The sequence below is a fragment of the Condylostylus longicornis genome, unplaced genomic scaffold, assembly GCF_029603195.1.
Source record: "Condylostylus longicornis isolate FDR11 unplaced genomic scaffold, ASM2960319v2 ptg000135l, whole genome shotgun sequence".
Classification (NCBI taxonomy): domain Eukaryota; kingdom Metazoa; phylum Arthropoda; class Insecta; order Diptera; family Dolichopodidae; genus Condylostylus; species Condylostylus longicornis.
This window is the reverse complement of record NW_026578103.1, coordinates 7,281,884-7,307,178: the sequence shown is the minus strand read 5'-3', so window position 1 is coordinate 7,307,178 and position 25,295 is coordinate 7,281,884. Positions and strand designations below refer to the sequence as shown.

The following is a 25,295-nucleotide window of genomic DNA, read 5'->3' as shown; positions in this document are numbered from 1 at the left end:
AAATATCAAATTAATGTCAATTTGAAAATAACATGATGTACACGACGATTTAAGAAGCAGCATTTCTTTTCAATCTTTCAAATAATTCTAATGAAATTTATAGAATACCTAGATTTTGTAAAAGAGTAATTTAGATAATTTGGATCTAATATTAAAATTCTTACACTTGTACATATTCTGTATGTATTGAAAATAATTGCATCTTGTTAAAGTAATAATATGAAATTTTTATTTAAAATTTATTGGAAGTTCTTGACCAAATAATGAAGTTGTGTGAGTAGGTCTGCTATAAATTTATTATTGTAACTTTTAAATTATTCTAAAGTATTTGGTAGCAGTTTAAGACTTTTTTCCAAAGTCGACAGAAAAAAAATTTGGACCAAAAAGTCAATTAAATAGGCACCGCATGGTAGCTCCACTTACATAACAGGAAATTTTTGATATTTCCCGCTGAATTATTTCTATATTAATCGACTTGGCACAATAACTACATGCGCATACAGCTGATGACATTATTTATCGTTCTGCATGTCATGTTTTCCTTTTTCGCTTCTGATTGGGTTCGAATTCAAATCGTGATATTTTGGCTTCCTACTTTTTTCACTTTGACTTCAATTGAGATCTCAAAGATTTCGTGAGGTTTTTTTTATTGAATCTTCAAAATGAAAATTTTCTTTTAAAAAATTGAATCTATATTTAGTAGCACTGTTCACGACAAAAATTTCATATTGATAATAAAATCAAAAATAAAAGCATTTATCTTTGGATTCGACCAAAGTACTTTCTGTTCAATAAACTTTGAAAGTATTTAGGGAAGTACTAAAAAATTAGAAAAATAAGGAAACACAATGATAAGGGAAAATAGAAATTAATAAAAACGTAATGCGTGGGTTCATTAAGACATGTCAATTATAGGAAATGCGCCAATACGTACCCATATTACTGAGTAACTCAAAATAGATTTTACAATGCGACAATATATCTTTATAAAGTGCATTCCATTTTCTTTCTCTTTAACACTTATGGTTTAACACTTCTCATTTGCTGAGAACAACCGTAATTTGCATAAAAAATTCGAACATTTTCGCAATAAAATATAAAATATCTTTAACTGTTAATGTGCAAAAAATTTTCTTAATATTAAGGCTCGGAAAAAGCGAGTCAACAACGCATAGTTGTTGTGGTACTCGTACCTTGTGGTACTATAAGTACCAAATTATTGCTCACTATTTTATTTTTAAAATTTTATTAGCAAACATTTCTACTTTACCTAATTTGAAAAATATTTGGCAAACAAATTTTTTTACTAAACCAGGATGACCAAAATATTTTCGTTGTAAATTTAAATCGAATTTCCGGAAAAATAAATCTTGTCTCAAAAGTTAGTAAAACTAAAGAAATATCTTATTTGAAATTCTACAACTGTTTTAGTACATTTTAACAAAAATAACCGCACCATATTCATACGAAGCAATTCGGTACAAATTAAGTGTTCCTAAACACGAATCGCTTTGTTCAATATACGACATTTGTTACCCCGAATTAAGTAGAATAAAGAAGCCAAAAGCATTTTCACAACGTCATACAAATCTTTCACTAAACTAATAACAGGTTTCTAATGTTGGAAAAGAATATTTTGTCAGGACTCAATAAATATGCTAACGTTATTTCTAAGAAATACTCCCATTAGCTTGTGCTTCGTAAAATTTTTATATATTGCCAATTTAAAATAATTGCGATTTTATAATAAAAGTAACTTTTAATGTGGAGTGTTCAAAATTTCATTGACTTCAAAGTTTTCGAAACAATTTTACTTTAATAGAAGAAGAACAAAAACAAAAAATTTCTTTTGTGTTCCATCATATTTTCATTTCTATAAAAGTCGAGGGTGTTTTATTACTCACCAAAAAAAAAAGGAAAATTCCCTAAAATAAGAAATCGGTGGTGGAATGGAGAATACATGACTTTAAATTTTTACTGACTTACTGACATTTTCAACATTATTTTCGAATATTTTTTTATTTTTATTTTGAATCATTCATGTTTTATAATTTTTTGACATTAACATACATACAAACTATGTTTGCATGTATGTATTGACAGAGATTATTTTTTTTAGGAAAATTTATGTACCTACATGTAATAAAAAAATATTTGTATATATTTGCGGTTTACTGTGCTAAGGCAAAAATTGTTGTTAAAATTTTTAATCTTCTAAAGTTATTTTTGGTTTTTGCTTTTATGTTTGTTATTAGTACCTGTATGTAGATTACAAACTGCCTTAGGATTCCCAAGTAAACAGAAATAAAAAGTTAAATAATCCATCAAAATTTATAAATTAAATGTAAATTTTTTTAACTCAAACTTTTTGCATTGTGTAAAAATAAATTTACAAATTTTAGGATTAGAAGCAAGTTTAACGTATATGAATGAGCTCATGCATGTGTTTTTCTTAAGAAATTGCGTAACAAAGTGATAATAATAAGAATATTTAGATGTGTATAAATAAATTTAAACGTTTGGAGCAAATATTTCAAGTAGTGTCCAGAATTACTACAAAATTTCGTACCTATTACAAAATTTTAAGATATAGAATTTTTACTTACTTTTGTTTTATACTATAACGAATGTTTTCTTTTAAATATTCTAATAACAAACTATAGGCACTCGCAATAATAAAGCGGACTGCAGAAATAAGCATGGAATACACGTTATCAATCCATACACTAAGCTGTTCTCAGCTACCCATAATCTGATATGTGAGAGAATAAAAATTTGACATGAACAACTCTTAAGAAATAATTCAAGCGATAAGATCCGTCCTCATAGACATCAACAATGTACAAGAAGAGCATACCGTTTTAGCTATTCAGTTAATGTACTTAATATTAATGAAGAGAATTAGTATTGGAAAGCTCAAAGCAGTATAACCTCTGTGTCGCTAGAAACCATATATTATAACACCCGATTAAAGTAAGATTAAAATTAAAATGTTGATAATAAAATTCAGTTTTTGCAAGTTATATGTGGAATATATTAATTATAGAATATTAAGTACGAATCAGTTAATGTGAAATTTAAAAAAAAGGAAAAATGAAGTTGAATTTGCTGCCTACTAAAATACAAAAATGTAAATAAAGGAAGTCAGATAATAGTTATAGGCTTTTATTCGCATTCGCAAATTACGAGTATATGAGAAAAGTTTGCATATAACTCGCAAAACATCAGAAATTTATAGAAAAGAAATCGAAAAACTGACTTTGAATAAATTGAGATGGAAAAGTTTTGTGGAAATATTGTGTTCCTTAAGATTTACAACCGGTAAAAAAAAAGTTGAACTATTAGATATAAATTTTTGTAAACAATCTCTTATACAATTTGGAAATTGCTAAAAATATCAGGCTTAAAATCCTGAATAGAATGACATAGGGTTCTGTTCAAATATTTTAAATTTTTACTTCTTTTTTATATGGTGGGATATTGAAAAACAACAAAGTGACGACTGATTTCATCTATGGTTCATTTGTGAAAATGTGTGGTTCCTTAAATACACTGTGCTACCGTTTTGGAATAAAAATATACTTATTATTTACTTTTTGTTGAATATGACTAGAAAAAATAAAAGAGCAAATATTATTAAGGCCTCACAGATTCTTTAATTTTTATATATTCTCAAAGTTACGTATTAACAAATTTTCATAATTCACACAAGAACCCTCATCTATATATACATATACATATTATTATTTTAAACATATTTTTTAGATTGGGTAAAATTTTCTCAATGATCATTTCATTGTCCCTTTCTTTTATTATATTTGTTGACTTATTATTTCATCTTTATTCAAAATTATCTACATTTTTTATATTTTTGTAAATTATACGTATACTTACTTATATTGGCATATAAAACTGTAATATAAAGTGTTAACTATCTTTATGTAAATAAAAATGAAAGAAAAGATATTATTAGTTTTCAAAATGCTCAGAGAGCAGTACTGCTACACTGTTTACATTTACTTATTTATTTTACTTTAAAATTAGCGAAAAATATAAATTTCACATAAAATTTTAAATCGAGACAACAAAAAAAAAGTTAACACAGCGGTAGCATATTAAAAATATTGGCACCATATCCTACTGTCATATACGAATTCAGCAAGTATAAGAAATTTAAGAATCAATTCTCTTAAAAATATTTATGTTTGTGATAATAAAAAGATGGCGCCCCCAGTCATACCATTATTTACAATGCACACAATACATAATATTTGTGTGTATTTTAAAGGGAAAATTGGAAAGAGGCTTATAAAAAAGGGCTGAGTTGGTATTTAACTGAATTTTTTTCATTTTGCTTAGCAACATACTAAAAAGGATTACCGTGTATTTAAAAAGAATCAAAGGAAAATGTTGTTGTTTCTTTTTGTTTTTTAATACTTTTTTTTATCGTTTTTTAAAAGTTAATATAAAAATCAATAAAGTTGCAAAATGAAAGCGAAACGAAGTAAATTTTTTAATAATTTTGATATTTTTTCTTTTTATTTTTTCGTTGTTTTATTTTTCAATAAAATATTCTTAAATTTTTTTTTGTTGATGTCAAAGAGGAAAAAATATGTGTTCAAAGATGAGTATGGGGGGAAAAACCATGCTATTGGTTCTAAAACAGTGTTAAGCCCGAAAAAGAAAACAAAGTACCTACAAAAATTGAAGAGAGAATAAAATGAAGCAAATTATCAAGGTTATTTTTATTCAGTGATTTTTTGCCTTCTTTTATTTATATAAAAAATATTTTGACAAATAACAATAAAGGAAATTTTTTTTTTTAAAAAAAGAGAAGAAGTGATATTAAAAAAATATTGTTTTTGACATTAAGTATAACATTTTCACTTAAAGAAGATTTAGGATTTCAAGAATTTAATGGAATTTGATTAATTTTTATTAAAGAGATAAAGGAAATAGGCAATTTATTCAATAATATGTAATATAAGATTAAATAATAAATGTTTGACATATATAAAACCTATTCTAAATAGTAAATTTCACCATAGATTATAGAGAATTACATATTGTAGTCTCATGTAGTTCACAATAGTGATAATGTGTTAGATAGAAATATTTGAAGTAAATGTATAGAATTATATTTATAACAATTGAAGGGTAATATTTTAAGCCTTTTAAGACGACACTCCATTAGGCACAAAAATTTGATGCTTTTTATGTTGTTTAATCAAGTATAAGACCTTCATTTTAATGAATATTGATAGTTTGTTTTCAACTCATTAAAATTGAATGTATTTAATTCTTAATACGTAAGGCAAAGGTCATTGTTTTAAAATAATAGGTGTATAAAACATTTTCCATTTTACATAACAAATTATGATACAGAGATTAACTCTTCTATGCTCATAATAAATGTTAATAATATACCCACGACATTGAGAAAAAAATTGCATTAATTTAAAAAATTTGATTTTCCAGTTTGCAAAAATCATTCAAAATTTTTAATGTCTATCTATTAATAAGCTGTTTAAAAAGACTTTCAAAATTTTAATGCCACATTTTTTTATGTGGGTAATTCAAAATTCAGTTTTTTACATTTTTCTCCAAATTATATTTTTTCAAGTTAAACTATTGCAGGGGCACTGACGTAATGTATATTTTATTATCAAATGATATAGAAACAATTCAATAACATATGCATATATGTAAGATTTTAAAAATGGAATAACTTGCTCAATCTGTTTATAATCAAAGAAACATGCGCTAACATACGAAATGCAATAATAAAACAGAACAATTCTGGAATTAACATCTGTAACCTAAAACGTTTAGCAGTTCAAATGAAATTATGGAGAACTGTCACTATGTTCAAATAACATCTATGTATATTCGAATCCAGCAATTTCTTTCAACCAAATTGCAAAAGAAACTGAGAAATACACGTTTGCTGTCCAGTGGTGCTAGATGCGATTGACTAAAAATTTTCATTTTCCTTGCGAATAATTTGGCAATATCTGGAAAATTACTAAAGCCAATATATAAGTATATTGTTATCCAATTTTTGATTTGTATGCAATTGGAATTATCCGAAATATAAAATTAAACAAAACAGGCTACATATATTTTAATCTCTAATTCAATTTAAATAGAAAGAACATTAATTCATAAGAAATATCTAATGAACCTATACATACTGTACGTATTCAACATAAACAAAATAGAAACTTCAAAAAAAAAACCAAACCTTACCAATTAATTTGAAAATTTACTAGTGAAAGTCACGGGCGTAAAAAATCTGCCAAGAATCTTCCCAAGAGATTAAAAATCTGCTAATTTCAAATAAATCTGGCAATCTAGCATTATACTGCTAAATTTAATTATAAACTAAAAACTAAAGAGTTCGATGGGGCATGCTTTCAAAATCAAATGTACTTACAAAAATTAAGATCAATTTCTATTGTTACTACAGTTTACATTAGTAAGTTAAACGTATCTGATCTATAAAATATTGAAAAATAAAATCGAGAGGAGCAGGTTCTTTTTTTTTATTGTTTGTTATTCAAATTTATTGTTTGTTATTTGGTAATTTCAAAACTCCATCGAAATTTTTTCTCAGTACAGGCAAACACTGGCACATATTTAAGGTCGTATCAAAGGTAAATATTTAAGGTAAAAATACTACAAGAAGCACTTTAAAATTAGTGTCAATACTCGTAGAAAGATGGGAAAATATATAGGTTAACATTATTTGATTAAAAACCTTATAAAATACCAATTTTTTAAAATTTATAAAATACCAATTACCGCAAACCTTTTTTGTCGTCCCTTCGTTAATATTTGGCTAGATTATCTATTAGTGAGTTTTTAATCCACTAAACTTTATTTAAGTCGACGAAGGAGGGTAAAATAATTAAAATATTTCATAATATTTTTCGTTGGTTTACCCATTTCTATAACCTTATTTCGGAAGTACCGTCAAGTCTCGGACTCCTGGTATAAATTATTTTTAAACATATAAAGAAAATATTTGTGATAACCGCTGAATAAGTCAAAGAAAATTAAAAATTTTTTTTCATTATTAAATAAAATCTAAATTATTTTTTCAAAAAAAAACTTTTTTATAATAATTAATTTTTTTCTTCCATTTTATTTTCGTTTTAGGTATGTCTTCATAAATATCTCAATGGCATATCCATGATTGCAAAATTTGAATAATTTTACTACAACAAATTTGAATATTTCGAACAATAAATAAAATTTCGTTTCAAGTATAGCAGCTAAACAAAAAATTTTTGATAGAAAAGAAGCTAAAAAAGTTGATTACAGACACTGAGGTAATAAAAAAATAAAAACCATAATAACGGTTTATTTTAACGTTTATGACTTTGAAAAAGAAAAGTGAAAATGTCTAACCATCTAGACCAAATACAAAAAAGTTTAAAATTTATCCAAAGTTTTTATATGCTTAGAAGTTTCGTGTTTTTTGTTTTCTTGTTCAAAACTTTTTCTATTTCCTCAATATTTCCTGTTTTTCTATATGGAAATTTTCTATTGTGAGAAAATAATTGAAAAAAAAAAACTTTTAAAAAAACTTCAGTTAAACTTCAACGTTATTATGACCTCAAAATGAAGTTTTTTTGTTTAATAAAAATGAGAAAGAAAAAACTTTGAAACTTTAATAAATTTTTCGAATGAAGAATCAACATTCATTTTTTTTCAATTTATTGTTATTTGCACAGAGAACTCGATAAGAAGCAGATGGCTTAGAATTTCTTTAGCAAAAAAATGCTAAAGAGATTCTAAACCATCATGATTCTCAATTATTAAAAATTATTTTCAATATAGATGACTTGCTCATGTGGACAAGTTATTGAAATAATTAATGTGGTTGCGTTAAGTCAAATTAATTGAAATTTATTAGAAACAAGAGATTATTTAACAATCTTATACAAGACAGAATAAAACATGAGTTATTGAAGTTATAATTTTTGTATTCAAGAAAAAGTCCAAGAAAATTCAGCAGTCTTAATTGAGTTCATATTCGTTTACATAATCAACGGACGGTAAATGGCGCAGGTAAAATAAGATAAATTTTCCTTTAAACTGAATTCAGTGATCTTCCATTTTCTGGGCCCTCCTATTCTACCACACATTGAAATATGAAGGATACGGTTATGAAGAAATTATCAACAATTTTTATTCTCTATACTTTACGTATTATATAGCAATTATAAATTTTTGATAATTTAATTAATAAGCATTTTTTTCATTTTTAATAAATTTTCTTAACGAGCCTTTATAAATTTGGTAACCTACTTGTTAGCAATTACATCTTAGATTATCATTGAATTTTAAATTCAATTTGGTATAAAAAATAATTTCCCTAGTAAATAGTAGGGGAAATTTCGCAGTCTTCATGTTTGCATTACTAGAGTTGTGTTATGTGAACATGGTCATTTTTATTTCAAATCAAGAAACCGTTTAAAATTTCCAAAAAATTTTTGGTACACCTTGACGCAGAAAATTTTAAGCTTGTTAAACTGAAATTGAATACTAATTTAATTACTTAATTAAGTATTAGCAATAGCAAGAAATGACTGAAGAAATTATTAAAGAAATTTTTGCAGACTTTGCTATTTTAAAGTTTATTAAAAAAGCTTTCCACTAAATAGGATTCTGGACGTAAAATTATCTATAATCTGCAGTATTTTTAAATTTGAAGAAATCACCGTAGCACGGTTCTTCATATGAATGCTACCTTTTTCGTAATGCGTTGACAGATGTGGATGAAGTTAAGGGATTTTGGGAATGAAAAGTTTTTTCAAGAAATTCAATGAGAATCAATTTTTTGTTTGACAAGATTTAAATTAGTATAAACAATTCCAAAATTTTTCAAGTGAGAGCATATGCGTGGAAATGAAATGTTTTCTAGATTTTTTAATTAAGCATCTTTAACCTTTCTATTTCAAATTCAATTTTTATTAATTTTTTGAATTTTTTTTAGGAGAAGGTTTTATATTTAATTTTTCTTATTAATACAACTATTGAATTTAAAATTAAATGGAAATTCAAAAGAAGTCCTTTGTTAAAAATATTATCCTTTATCCTTACATTATTCCAATGATATTTAAATAAATTGCAATTGTTTATGATAAAGGATAATGAAAATTGATTCAATATATTGAAAAATATACAAACAATTTGTTTACACAAACAAATTTACAATAGAAATTCGAAAAGAAAATAAAATCTGTCTTTGAGAATAACACTCTGCAAAATACTTACACCAAAGGTAATCGAATAGAAATAATGAATAATTGATACCTTTGATCTAGAATTTTATTTCCAGATCAAAGAACATAATTTCAGCCTCATAAATACACAATTGAACAAATGATTATAACAAAGAGTAAAAAATGTTGGAAGATATAAAAATTCTAAAGGTTACCCTGAGAAAAGAAATTAAATATTTATTTTAGCGCAATTTTTTCAACAGTATTTATAAAATATTCAATAAAAACAGCCGCCATTTATTTTAATTTAAATAAACCTTTTGATATATTCAATAATTTTAGTGAAACCATTAACATTATTAAAATATTATTGAAATGTTTTATAAAAACCCTGATTAAAAAGTGAATGAAATTTACCAAGAATCCTTAGAGGAAACTGTACATAAATATTTATTGAACTTATTTATCGCTTGCTGTTAAGATTTTCTGCTTCACAGACTTGCTTGCCCTGACTTAATTTGTTGTCATTTAATTTACAAAATTTTCAATTTAGCATTAAAAAAAAATTTAAAATCTGTTTATAAACACAATATTTAATCCTTTAATCCTATTATAGTCTTCTTTATTTAGTCCTGATTTTAAACAATATTTTAAAAAGTAGATAAAGATAGTAGTGTCTATATAGTTATTAACATTAAAAATAATTCCAAAGAAAGCAATAAATGCCATCCAGAATACAGAGTGACCAATGGGACTTATTAAATATTTACAATTTATTTTTCAAATTTTGAAAATATTTAGAAATTTTCCTCCACTCTCAGAAATATTGTTAGTAAAAGATAATTGTGATTAATAGAAATTTATTATCCCTTGTTTTATAACATTTAAGTGCGTTTGTAATTTTTTTTACGTCCATTAAGATTAAAATAATTAACAAAAATATAAAAGAAATTCTCTAGAGATGAAACCTTTGTATATATGTATACACTTTAATTGAAATTCTTTTAATGTGTTTTTAAAATCAATTTTGTAAACAGAAAAATTTAGTCGATCAAACATTTGGTCTTTGGAAGAGCACATTTCCATTAAATTTTTAGAATTTAAAAAGTCAAAAATTTTTAGAATTTAGATAATGAAATTATTCTTTTATAATTTTGCATACGAGTACAACATGCATTATATAAATGATTATAGTATTAACAAGGACTGATGCACAAGCCTTTCGACTTGTGCACCAGTTTAGAGGAAATTTTAAATAATAATCTCAAAATTAGTTCTATTAGAATAAAAATTGAATTGATTTCAATAAGGCTTAGGAGCATAAATCTGTATTAGAATGCCATTTCTGTTAACTTGTCTTGCGCTTCTATAAAAAATTGCCTTTTTATAGAACTTCAATGGTTACAGTTTCAAAGAGGTAAACAATAATTAAAATTTGTAAAACTTTATGGGAAATCTATATAGATTTTCCATAAAGATCTATAAAGGTTTGTAAATAAAATTAAAGGCTGACACTCTATGTACGGCTGATAAGAGATTTTTTTCCCTATCTCTTACATTTGCAAACGTGCTAAAAAAGAAGAATAGAATATTTATTTTTCTAATATAATTCCCTTCTTTCGTTTCTCAATTTCTTTAATAGCTTCCATTTTTTAATTTGTATGAATTGTAATTTGTAAAAGCTTTCATTGTACAAGCAATAAAATAATACTAAACAAATATTTTCACTATATTAAAAAGTGCACTCCATTGTTAAAATTAAACATTTATTAAATTTTATTGTAGCTGCACTACACACATATTGTTGTAATTATATGTATATAAAAGAGAGATTAAAGAGACAAAGAGAAAAGAAAAGAGTGTGAAAAGTAAATTTGTTCTTATAGCTAGAATAGTTTTCACACATTTTGTAAAAAAGGAAAAAAGGACATTCAGATTTTTTTTTCTTTTTTTTTTTTTGTTTTCTTTTCATTCTCTCATTCTATTCTTCTCAGATTTAACGGTACTTATTGTAAAAATTTTTCACTATTTTTTTGTATTTTAAAATTTTGTATTGTTCTCGTTTAAATGAAATTTCCTTTTTTTCCCAAATAGTCTCGTCACTGAAGGTCTGAAGTATTTTACACGTACACAAGTAAACCAGTATGCAGTTTATTTTGCAGATATTTTTCTACAACTATTTTTGGTTTACCTAGCTAAAGTTTTTATGCAGGTTGATTTTATTCGAAATAATATACGTGTGTAGTATTATTTATATGCGGTATATGTTAACATACATGCATATTTATAATTTTTTAGAAATGCCAGTTCATTACAGTATTTCGGAATGTTTCGAAAAATTTTGTGATTTTATAGTTCTACTGTAGAAGGTCCCAAAGTGGATTTAAGAAATATTTTCCAAACCATTATTTTTGAACGGATGATTATTTGAAATTTACGGATCTTATTTGATAATAATATCAAAGTTCATTTGTTTTGGGTACATGAGACAGAAAAGGAAGAATATTGTTCTTCCACAAATTCGAAAGCAATAAGTATATTTCGGAATATTATTCTTATCAAAAGAAAAAATGGTTTATTATTGCTAAATTTAAATAATCTAATAAAGTTAAATTAGTTCGGTCAAAATAGCAACTACTGGCAACTCGGAATTATTAAATATTTGTACATATTCACATATACTTCATAACGTAAACAATGTGTATATAAATGTACATATACAAGCGAATACTTATGTATTGCATGTATATTAGATTTACTAAAGTGAACAACAAAGAAAAAAAGAAAATGAAATTTTCTCATTTTCAAAATTGTTTGTTCAATTTATCTAGGGAAACTGTAAATGCTAAGAGACAATACTCATTAAAAGGATCTAACGGTATATCATATAACATTTAAAAAAAATTTAATCATAACGAAGTTACATTATGCATGTATGTATACATTATTTACATTTGAATATATAAAAATCTACTAGTATACAATGCTTTGAAAACAAACATACAAATGTTCATGGTATATTAGATTAAATACATATATACATCTACATTATACTACGAGTATGGAGTGGGGCGAGTGTGTAATAAAAATTTATATTCATTATACCTACTAGACTAAGTAGAATGTCATGAGGCATTTCCTTTATGATATTTAGAGCTCCGCATGTTTTCTTGTTTAATTCCTCAAATATTTTACATGCAAATATTTTACATACTAATAATTATTTATATAAATACCAGTATTATAAACCATGTAAAAAATGTATATACAATATTATGTAGGAATTTGGTTGGGTATTTAATGCAAAGTCAAAAATGTCAACATTATTAAAAATAAGAATGAAAATTATTATCTAGTTTATTATCTATATTCATATTTATTAAATATATATGTACATGTAATATGTATAAAAATAATTGTAAAAATTTGTGTAGTTATTGTATAGATACGCCAGTATTATGTCTACCGCAATAGTCTACCTAAAATAGGTAATTATGTATAGGTAATAAATAAATATTTAAATATTTTGTACACGTTTATGTGAACGCGTAATTACACATACATAGAAAATATAATAAATTTTTATGTATTATTGGTATTTCGTTACTTTACTGTGTAGTTTACTCACGCATACGCTCAATAAAAGCAGGTTTTTTTAGCTAATAGACGCTATAATACAAACACGCGAAACAAAGTCAATCCAAAATCAATAAAAAGCTCTCTCAATTTAATAATAGTTGAATTCCAAACAAAATTTTGAGCTCGGCATGTTTTCTTAGTTTGGCCACTTTTTCTTTTCAGACAAAAAGTGTGCTAATGCCACTTTTTTAAGGTCAGTTTGACTATGCTCAGTTTTAGCAATATGATCTGAAATACCAAAATTTAAGAAGATTATTACTTTAAGCATGCTGTAAGCATCTACAATGTACGCTTACTCGTAATGATTCTTGTTTTTGTTATGAAAGTATTTTGAAATCAGTTAGTCGAGAGAGCATGGTGAGGTTTTATTTGTATAAAATTTAAATTAGATAAATTCCAATTAAAATTCTCAAAGTACTAATTATGAACTCTTTGAGTCGTATTTTGTCACTGGTGGCTAAATCTAAAATATAGTAAGTATGCTTGAAAAATGTATTAATACTTTGAGAAATATTATTAAACAAGCAAATATTTTGAATTTTTACTTCTTTGGAAGAGGAAACTCAGAGAAACTAAGCAAAAAATTAGCCGCTTTACAAATGCTTATTGGTCATGTAATGAGACTTAAAGCATGATTTTTTTTTGCTATTCAACCATGTGCGTTTAGATTTGATCGCTGGCGATACAATGGGGTTCTATGTGTTTATAATTATTTTGAGTATCTTGCAATTCTAATGTGAATTACTCATATGTTGTACTTATTTGTGTTTAAAATAGTTTTCAACTTCTTTAATGAATACTTTGAATTCTAAATCTTCAGAATTCGCAAATTAAATAAGCCTAACAGGGTTATGTGTCGTATAATTTATTCATTTCAAAAATCACTGGTGTACAAGAAAGAATGGAATGAACCAAAAATAAATATAGTTAGGTCAAACCAATGGTTTGTATTGTAGCACTTTTCCCTTTTGCTTTTAAATACAGTCTATGTATACCTACCACACTGTTAAAATTATTTTCATTCAGAAACGAAACAGTTACTGGGATTGCATATATTTAGGATGAACGATTTATGCAGTCTTTGAAATAAAGCAAAAATTAATATAAAGAGGAGTTAACATAATGCTCGATCTTAAGGGTTAATTGTGTGAGTTAAGAAAAATAATTATATTTTTTAATGTCATGGAATTTACCGTTAGCCTCTTGCGTTTATAGATATTTGATAAAATTTGAAAAAAAAATTTGTGTCTAACAGCTGCTAAAATTTTAGGCACCTTCAACCGGCGGTCTAGAAGAAAAACGACATCAAAAATAGAAAAAACGGATTTTAGATAACGGCAAATTTTAACGGCCATTTTGTTGTTTTAAAGTTTAATTATAGTATGTCGCCATAGGAGAAACAAGCCACTACCATTTTGCATTTGCAAAATTTGAAAAATGCTTATGGTTTCACTGCAACAAATAGTTAAAAAACGGCATTTTTATGCTTTTGTGAGGGTATAACTTCTAGAGGGGGGAGATAGGTAAAAATTTTGTCCTACGGAAATAGGTTTCTAGTAAAGATCTATGTACGTCTTCAAGTGTGTAGAAGTTTTGTAAACATGTCCACGGGTGGACGGACGGACGTACACTTTTTCTCCAAAATTTTTTGGAAAATTGCTAAAAATGAGGGAAAAAAATGATGAAGTTTTTCTCATTACATTTTTCATGATTTCATGTAACATTTTACACCAAAGAGAGAAAAATAATTTTTTACCATCTTCAATGACAAAATATGGAAGGAGAGAAAAGCGTTGGAGGTAGGTACTAGGCAGTTATGTTTTGTGGTGGCTGTGATGTTTGGGGAGTTAGTAAAATCTTGGGAATTCATTTTCCTCGTCTTTATTACTATTTTATTATTATTTTTATTTTATTTTTTGATTTTTTTTGTGCTTTTATGTTTTATAAACTCTTGTGATGTTGAACCTTTGGGAAAAGTGATAAAATTTTTATAATGAGTGATTATATATTGGTGTTATTAAAAGATTACGTTATGTATAATAAATATGGTAAAAATTTTATTATAATATGATTAATTTTTCATCTTAATATTTTCATGTTTCGTATAAATTTGGAAAATAATGTTGAAAATATTTCATGTACTTAAAATTGCAGTCTCATTTTATTTTGATGGTGCGTATTCTTTCTATATTTATTGTTTTAATATTTGAAAATATTTGAAAATTGGTGAAAAAGTTTTGTAGACCTAATAAAGTTTTAGTCTGTATACAAATTTTTTATTCAAATAAAGTTAGATTTTTTTTGTATAGGTTCCACTATGGCAACATTTATTTTTAGTGTAGTATAATAGACACTAACAGATTAGAGGAGACAAATGAAGAAGTTTCGATGAATTTTTTTAGGCAGTTTAGTAGGGTTTCCTGGGAAGAAGACAAGCAATTATACGATCTCTTTTAAGATACTCAAACTGATTCAAAGTTTAAATCTCAAGTTTTCCAAAATCTAATTGTAAAATTTCAAAAATTTTATAGAAAAACATTCGAATATTTTTATGAACACTTTAATTAAAAATTTGGTTTTCTAAGTCATAAGATTTTCATAAGATGTTTGTCATAAGATTCATTTTTATTTCCTAAAATTTAAAAACTCTACAGGATTAGAATTTTAAATTCTCTATAATTTAAAATCCAAATAATGTAGAGAAACAAAGTATGACAGGATTTTCCCAAAATTCAGATATTTTTAAAGTTAGAACTTTAAAGTTTTAAAAATTCTAAAAACTTAAATAAATGCAATTCTTCGTAAGAATTTCACAATAATTTTTAAAAGGTCTTCCAAGTGTAACTTAATAGAAGAAAATATGTTCAAGTTTGTGCTTAATTCTAAAATATTGCATTTCTGTTTCCTGATTGGCTTGCGCACATAGTTTAAAAATTTTAATTTGGCAAAGAATTCTTTTAATTCAAATTTTGAGCTCCATAGAAAAGTCATTTAGATAAAACAAGAGAAAATGAGTCGCGATAGCTTCGCTTTCAAGCTAATTTTACTTGGCTTTTTAATGTCTAAATTCCAAAATTGTCATTTTCTAAAATTACGATTTGTTGTTAAAGGAAACACATTGTTTAATTGTTTGAATATTGCCTCAAAAAATTACTAGAAGTTAAATTTAATTTTTATAAGAATTTATGAATAAAAATTCTTTTTTAATACTTTGGTTTCGGTTCAAACCAATTTTCAAAGAGTTTTAACTGTAACTTTTTTAATATATGCTTTTTTTTCTTCCTTTTTTTATGAAAAGGACTTTCTTTTTAATTATCGCATCCTTTCTTTTATTAATAAGCCCCAGTGGATGTATTTATTTTTTGCGTAAGCATGAATTTTATAAGACGACGACTTTTACAAGTAGAAAAAAAATTTTTTTTTTTTCTTTAGATTTCACTTTCATGTACTTACGAAACCTTAGATATTTCTTTTAAAATTTAGAATTGAACAGGAAAAAATAAGAAATTAAAAAAAATTTCTTTTTTTTTAAACCAATCCTGACCTTTTACCATTAAGACAAAATTTTTGCTATGGTTTAAAGTAAAATATTTTTTGCATTTAAATGAAAGTAGGTGTTTGTTGGGACTGATGCGGTTAACTTTTATTTGCTGGTTATTTTCGTATTGTCCAACTGATTCCCTATCACCCAAATTATAAGGGCAATATATTGGCTACCATTCGCGACTCATATTTCAATCAGGAATCCGATGATATTGTCTTAGAATGGAAATGTGCATGCCTACAAGAGGGAATAAAATTTGCAAATTTAGTAAGTAGTTTCCTGCACATTATACTTTATACGAATTCCTAACAACTCTAACCAGATTTTTATACATACTCAACAACTTTGCATTATCTTTATTTGAGTCTGATTCAGTAACTGCACTATTTGAAGTTTTTAACTTGAGAATATTGCCAATAACAATTTTTAGAATCGTTCGAATATGGACATCTAAACTCTTTGTCCCATGTTAATTAGAATGAATAACATTAGACTGGCTAACATATTTGAAAAACTATATAAAAATTTATATAACAAACAAAGAATAATAAACACAACAGAGTAAAAAATGAATCCTTTACAGAACATAAGACAGGAAAAAAAAAGAATTATCCTTGTTTCGTTTTCTTATAATATTTTCATTTTTTGTTTTCTTTTTGTGCTTTCAAATTTTTTTTATTTTTTCATCATTTCTAGATCTTTTCTTCTCCAGGGTCAAAGATGTAAAATGATAAGTTAGAAAAAACAACAAAATGATGGTATGGTGTAGAGAGTAAAGAGAAAAAAAGAAGAAAAAAGTTAATTTGCAATTCCGTCTTAAGAAAAAAAAAAGAAGAAAAATTTGAATAAAAGTAAAGAAATAAAAACATTACAGGTGAAATCATACTTTTTGAATCATCATTTATCTCAAGAGAATTGAAAAGCTTAAGAAAATTACATCAGTTAAGTTGAAAAGGAGGAAAAGGATATTTTGTTGTTTTTATTTTAATTTCTTGTTTTTCGTTTTTATTTTTTTTTTTGGAATTTGTAATGCGGGTATAAAGGTAATATAATGGAAACCCTTTATAACTGCTATATTATTGCTTACTCGAGTAATTTAAATTTTGATTTTAAAAATATTGTTAATGAATTCAGTCACAGTACTTTTCATATAGATTGTATGAATACTTTTGTATACTTAATAAGTATAAATTTTATTTTAAATAGTTACTCAACTAAAAATACCCTCTAATATTGTCGTAATAAATAAATTAATAATAATAGATTCTAAATGGAGTTGATTTATATTTAAAATGCTTGAAATGAAATTGAAATATTAATAAAAATTCTTTTTTGTAAGGTTTTACATTAAATTGAATGAAAATTTTCGTGACTGCGCGATGTACACCAATTGCGAGACCGGATAATATATTTTTGGAATATTTAATAGAAAATTGAATACAATTTAAAATTTCCAGTTGCAAAGTTAAAATATTGCAAAAAAAGCTTTGGATCTAATTTATTTAACGTTTCGATTTGTAAGGGTCTTGATGGAATTTTATTCCTACAGTTTTTGTAATAGATAAAAATAAATAAATAAAGGTATAGATGAATAAAAACTGTATCTGCGATTAGCCTTCGAGAGCGTAACGCTTCCAAGTCTAACAACAATAACCTATAGAAAATTTATTTTCAAATTTATTTGAAATGTTCCTGCCCTTAAATTATTAGTTCCTTCTTCGGGCACGCTACGGACTTAGCGGATGTAAGCGTTAGGAATTTGAACCGGACCTAGTTAGCCTATGTGTACCTTTCGGGGAGCCGCGACAACCTAACGTAACCTAACCTAACCTATAGAAAAATCTGCTCTGTCTCTCAATCCTAGAAATATCTACAGCGTTGTTCAAACCTCCACGCATACTTCAATTTTAATAAATCATTATAAGATAAGTAAAGATGTTTCTTAATAATCATACAGGACATCAAAAGAAATCGGACTGGAGAAGTTTGCTAGAGCCCCAGGATAAATAAATGAAAGAAAAAATGGGCCTTTGCTTCTTTCGAAATCACATCAATGTTGCGTCATGAGTTAGCCATTTTAAAGTAGATTATGTTTCGTACCTAAAATAATCAATAATATTAGAATTTCATTGCCTAATTTGTGTACGTATGAGAAACCAAATATCCTGAGGAAATAAAATGGATCTATAAGAAAATTAAAAAAACGAATGAATAAAAAAAGTATTTATAATTTAAAAAGTTCATAAGGATTCTAAAAGAGAAAATTTTAAAAAAATAAAATGAAAATAAAAGGCCTAAAATGTAAAATGGTTTCATACTTATTTCTAATAATTGCAAATCAAAAATTCTTGTTTTTCTATGAAACTTCAGGATATTTATTCAATTTTTTCTCTTTCTTTTTTTTTTTATTTTATTATCAATTTTATGGTTTTCTTGTGGTATTTACTATTCTAATTTAATTTTATATTTTGCTAATATTTTATAAATAAATTTTGCAAACTGGTAAATAATTTTAAAGAATTTTTTTTAAGGATTTTTATATGAAAAACGTTGCCAACAATAGTAGAGATGGTTTCTGAGGAGAGGTCAATTTCGTTCTAGTGAACTTTTAATAATTGTAAACAAATCGAAATAATAATAAATAGGCATGTAATAAAAAGGTAAACGAGAAACAAAAATTAAATTAATAAAATGGTTCTTATAGACTAACAATTTTTTATAAAACAAACACCAGAGGCATAGAAAATTCTACTTGTATATATAAAAAGAAGGAGGGAAAAAGAATAACATTTTTTTATTATTTTTTCTCTTATAACCACAAAAGAAAAAGAAACACGAAAATTTTTATGAAGTAACAATTAAGTTTAAAAATTAAAAAAAAAATAATTTAAGGACAGGACCAATCCAAATAAATTTAAAAAAAAAAATTCCATTTCAAATTTGAGAATTTTGTTATTATACCCGTACGAACTTATGTTCGAAGGATATACTAAATTTACCTTACCGTTTGTAACGCTAAGAAATAATGCTCTGAGATATAGACTCAAGTGTATGTTTTTGATCAGTGTCAAATTCTGAGTCAATTTAGCTCTGTCTGTCCATTCCAACGATAACTCAAAAACTAATTGAGTTAAGCCCACCAAATTTTGACAAATTATTTATTATAGTAAATGCCAGAAGCCTGATGAAATTTGATATGATTGGGGTACTGGTTCGGGTAGCTGTCATACAACTCCTAAATTTATTTGATTATATTTTAGAAACTATAAAAGCTATGGTGCTGAAATTTGGCAAGAGTAAGTATATTAGTAGAGCCAATGTGTTTAATAAAAGTCATTGAAATTTCTTGACTTCTTGCGGTATTTCCCGTACAACTTCAGTAGTAGTATGACCATAAAATTTAATATAGGTAATACGGCAATTTAAAGTCGTAGTCCGTCCCATAGTCAACTATGGCATATTTACTTGCACATAGGATAACAAATTTGTAAGGGTATCACAGAGTTGGCACGGTCAACTCTATTTTGTCTCGTTTTCATTTTAATATTTTGTAATATCAGCAGTAATTTTTTCTTAAAACTTAGAAATAATATATGTTTCTAGTCTGATCTGAACCTTTTCGAATTTCAAAGAAGAACTTATGCAACTCAAATTTATTAAATATCTTCTGCAAATTCTAAACCCAATTCTTTAATAAGCCTTCCTGTGGTTGGAAAAGAATAGATTTGAATATAATAAACTAAATTTTTGAATATAATAAAAATATTGCAAATTCAAATTAAATTATTGCTTAATTTCGGTGAATTAAGCAATAAACCCTATTTGAATCTTTTATCTTTGTGTCTTCATTTTCTGGCGCTGGAACTTTTTTATTTGACTTGCAATATTGTGTACAAGAAGTAGTGATTCTAATTTGATAGTGGATTTTGCCGCGATTCTAAAATAACCTCCAAATCAATTTTTCTCAAAGTTTGTTGAAATTTACTGTACTTTTGAAAATTTGAAAGTACACTCTCATCAAACTAATATTTACCAAGTTCCACGGAAAACATAATAAATAAGTTTAGATTTTGTTGCCTCTGTACACACACACTAATTTTATACAGGATAATTGACATAAAAAAGAAAATATTGATGTTGAAGAAATTAATGCAGCATGACTGCCATGCTTCAAATAGCCGTAAAATATTACAATTGATTTTTCATTGCATATTTTTGGGAGTTGATAAAATTTCAATCTTTTAACCTATTTTACGTAATATTTTGGAAAATAAAAGACGGTTATACCTAAACTATCTTTTCTTAATTCATTAATGGTTTCAATTAAATGGGAAAAACGTTCGACTTTCCAAAATAAGACATTAACGGAACTTTACGGTAAAAGTAGTTCTTATAAAAAATAAAAATACGATAAAAAATACAATAAAAATATTTATAAAGTTTTCTTAACAAAAAAAAATTCATTTTACAATTTCTAATTTTTATTTTTATTCCTGACTTATTCTAATATTTTTTGCTGAATTTAAACAAAATTTAAAAATTGTGAGCAGAGGGGCACTATCTAAATCGGCAATTTTTAAATTATAATTTAAAATTCTTTAAAAAAAGAAACGCTTTTGAATTTGTATAAAAGGGTAAAATCTCTTTCCTTTTAATGGAGACCTATTTATCAAAGAGTATATGTGGAATATTTTTATCTTTATACCTTAAATATGAAACAAAATTTATTGCTCTTCCGCATAAGCATTTTTATTTTAGCATATTTATTTCCTCTTCTTTTTTATCTTAATATTTTAAATGAAAATATTTAAAAGAATTTATGAATTTTTGAAAATCCTTATTTATAAGACTTGCTTATTTTACAATAGATTATTTACCAAGAAAATGATAATTTTTTTTTTGAATTTTTAATAATAAAAATTCACATCATAGAATCGTAGACCATAAATATAGAGCAATTTGAATAAAGAGAAAAAGATTTAATAGGAAGTTTGTAATTTATACAGCGATCAAAGAATTTTAAAATTAGAGATTTTAAGATAAAATTAATGGAAACAGTATTGAACAATATTATTAAGGCTATAAGATATGCCATGAAACTGTGCACTTGAGGTTATTTATATAACTACAGTGACTTTCAATATTGATAAAGAAAAATTTAGTGCTCATAAATTTAAAACATTGCAGTCTATAATTTTAAATAATACGAAATTCAAAAACCTACACAAATACGATTTGTGAAATTTTTGAATAAATTTTCTTAAAAAGGCTCGTATGCGCTCAATAGGATGTTCATATACGAAGATATTTATTTAAAATTGTTATTCAAAAACCTTTAATTGAATTACTAGATCAATTGAATAATATTTTCAATACAATCATTCTGTTTTTAACCATAATTCGTGCTTTTTTTTGTGAAATCCTTTTTATGGCTAAAGATATGTGAAAAATAATTTTTTGTTTATAACACTGAAATTTTTGGTTTTGGTACTGAAACTTAGTTCGGCGAATCTACGTGATACACGCAGTGATATTTCATAATTGTGGTAGATATTGGTGGAGTTTCTTAAGCGATAAAAATGTGATGAAGAAAAACTGGAATAAAAAATAGTAAGAAAAAATTTATAATTACACGCGATATCAGGCTGTCAAATTGAATAAAATTGGTCCAATTTTTTATATAAACGATTCCAAAATAGTGTAATTGGGCTAACGCGGATGAATTCGAATTGCCATTGCTTTGCTTTTTTGGAAGTAAAATTTGTTGTTTTTCATCTTTTACAAAAAAACTGGAAAAATTGTTCTTGTTTGAAAGGTTGTGGCTTTCTAAAGCACAATTTGATGCCCCGGTAAGTTTTGTGCTATGTTAAAGAAATTCAACAAATTTTTACTAGATATGTTAAAAAATTAGATATGCTTTGGCTACAGGCTACACTTGAGCACTTTTGCGTTTCTTAGAAAGTGAGCTACATATTTTTGTTTTTAAATGAAAAATTTGAAAAAAAATTTGTAGAACAAAAATTTAAAGAAAGTTTACATGCTTCACGTACCAAATAACAGAAATTTTACCCTATTCAATTATAAACTTTTTTTTGTGAGTCTATTCTTTTATGATATGCGATTCGAGTATTTTTACTATTGTTGGCTTGACCTGGCAAGAAGTTGAATTGAAAGTTTTCCCAAGTTTTTGGTTTTTTTTACCGACCGTATTGTGTAAACAATAGGTAGGTTATGTGATGGCAACAAATTTTGCATATCGAGTTTTCGGTGGGAACGTACTTCTCCATAGTAGGGAAGTGTAAATAAACTATTTTTACCAACCTGTCGGTCTGTCGGTCTGTCGGTCTGTCGGTCTGTCCGTCTGTCGGTCTGTGTGTGCACGCGTGTATCTCAAGTTCGGCTGAACCGATTTTGATGAAATTTTATATGTAAGTTTGTTTCCACCATGGCACGGATCGATCAACTGTTGGTATATATCAGGCCTCGGGAACTGCACTTTTTAGCGGGCCGATTTTACATTTCTCACCATTTTGAAGAAAGTATTCAACCGATTTACTTGAAATTTCATATATAAGCTTTGCTCGATCATACGCAAAAATTCCTAACTTTTGGAAGAAATCAGGCATCAGCAACTGGGCGTTTACTACGGGCCAAATATACATTTTTGTGTATATAAAGAGAAATAATCAACCGATTTCATTGAAATTTAATACATGAATTCCTCGTATTAAAACAATGAACATGTAAATTTTTTGGAAAGATCAGGCATCGGCAACTAGACGTTTACTACGGGCCAAACATACACTTTTGTGTTTATAAAGAGAAATAATCAACCGATTTCATTGAAATTTAATACATGAATTCCTCGTATTAAAACAATGAACATGTAAATTTTTTGGAAAGATCAGGCATCGGCAACTAGACGTTTACTACGGGCCAAACATACACTTTTGTGTATATAAAGAGAAATAATCAACCGATTTCATTGAAATTTAATATATGAATTCCTCATATTAAACCAATGAACATATAACTTTTTTGGAAAGATCAGGGCTCGAGAACTGATTTGCGGGCCGATTTTACATTTTTCACCATATCCACAGAACAAATTTATGGAATTTCTTGAAATTTGATATTTGAGTTCTGGTTGTTACCGAAACTAACTGGCGAGCATTTCAGGGAATTCGGGTAGCACAAAGCAAAACTCTACTAAGAGCCAAATTTACATTTTTCTAAGTATGTTAACTATAAGCTTACTAATGTCCTAAAAATTGGAACGAAGTATTTAACAGACATTTTTATAATATTCTGTAACACTTTCATTTAACTAGACAATACACAATGCGGTAGGTTATGTGCTGACCACATCAGATTTTTTTATTTTGTTTCTCTTCTTTTAATATTTTCAATACAAAGTGAAAACAATATTTGCGTATAATATTTTCTTTCTAGAAAGTTTCCACAAAAAATGAATGGATTCAGTAATTTCCTGTATAACGTACTTTTATTTTTGTTTAAAAGAAAAACAAAAATAAATTTTCTTTTTATAAAAGTTTTTGCATTCTTATACATTCAAAGCTATATTTGTATACGTGTGTACAATATAAATGCATGTATACAAATGTATTCATAATTTTCATGCCAATACGTAATAACTGTATATACGTATGTTGTGCTTCACATTATTATTTTATGACATACATATACATACACTTATGAATACGTATAATATATTGTACTTCAATTGCTATTCAATTTGATTTTCACAATTTTTTTGCTCAATTTTTTTTATGAAAAATAAAACTGATATATTTTTTTTTTTGCAATATACAGTTATTCAATTCCCGTAAGATCTCATTTCGAGTATTTTTATGCATATGTTTTTCTATTTGTTTATATTTTATTTATGTATATGTATGAGTTTATATGTATACACAGAAGGAATCTGTATTATATAATTTTCATCGAGAAAACGGTTATTTCACTTGTTATTTGTTCTCAATACAGAGAATAGCAACAGATGAACAAAATAATAAAAAAACAATAAAAGCAAAATGATTATATTATTATAGAATTTAAAATTGATATAAGAGATTGGTTGGTATTGAACATGTAGAGAGAGAGAGCGAGAGGCAGAGAGGCAAAAGTGAGAGAAAGAGAAAGAAAATGGAACAGGAGTAATAATGATATTTTATGTTATTATGTTCCTTTTTATTTATATTTCAAAAATTATTAAGTTTTACATACACATGCAATCACAAATATTTTTATAGAAAATTTTAACCATACTTGTTTATTTATTTAATCATACCATATGAAAATATAACAGGTGTGTGTAAGGTTTTGCATTTAATATTCATATTACGTAATTATTGTATCCACTCTTGAACTTACTTATTATATTTAAACTTTCTTATTTGCAATATCATATGTATGTTTGTATATGTACTTATTTTCATTCTTTATATTAAACAATTGATTATATTCTCAGATTAAGATGATAGAAATTTGAATAATTGAAAAGGTAATTATATACTAAATCACATCAATATCATATTCGTTTTACATGTAAATATATATGTATATATATTGCGTTTAAATGGAAAATAAGCTAAAATAATCTCTAATAAAAAAATATTTTCAGTGTTTCATGAATCCCATAACAATATAATATGTATAATGTGGCAATAATATTACACATAAAGTACGAGTAATAATAACGAGAAATGACTAGCGCGTATTGTAATCCTACAAAGGCCACGTCTATACTTACGAGTACTCAATAATTATTTTTATAAATATGATAGCCGCCATTTTCATAAAAAACTCGCATCTTATTAGCGGTTGAATAAATTCATAAGCATAATATGATCTATTTG

At 26.0% G+C, this 25,295-nt stretch overlaps 1 long non-coding RNA gene across 2 annotated transcripts in view; it reads left to right on the top strand.

Annotated features, from left to right (window-relative positions):
* The window catches only part of LOC129615090 (uncharacterized), a 98,562-nt gene that overhangs the window by 48,809 nt on the left and 24,458 nt on the right, over positions 1 to 25,295 (top strand). The window contains exon 4 of one of the 2 annotated variants that reach the window (XR_008697433.1): positions 7,162 to 7,448. The exons of the other annotated variant lie outside the window; for it this stretch is intronic. This is a non-coding gene — a long non-coding RNA (uncharacterized LOC129615090). Of the gene's footprint in view, positions 1 to 7,161; positions 7,449 to 25,295 lie in introns of those variants that run through there. 2 annotated transcript variants of the gene reach the window in all.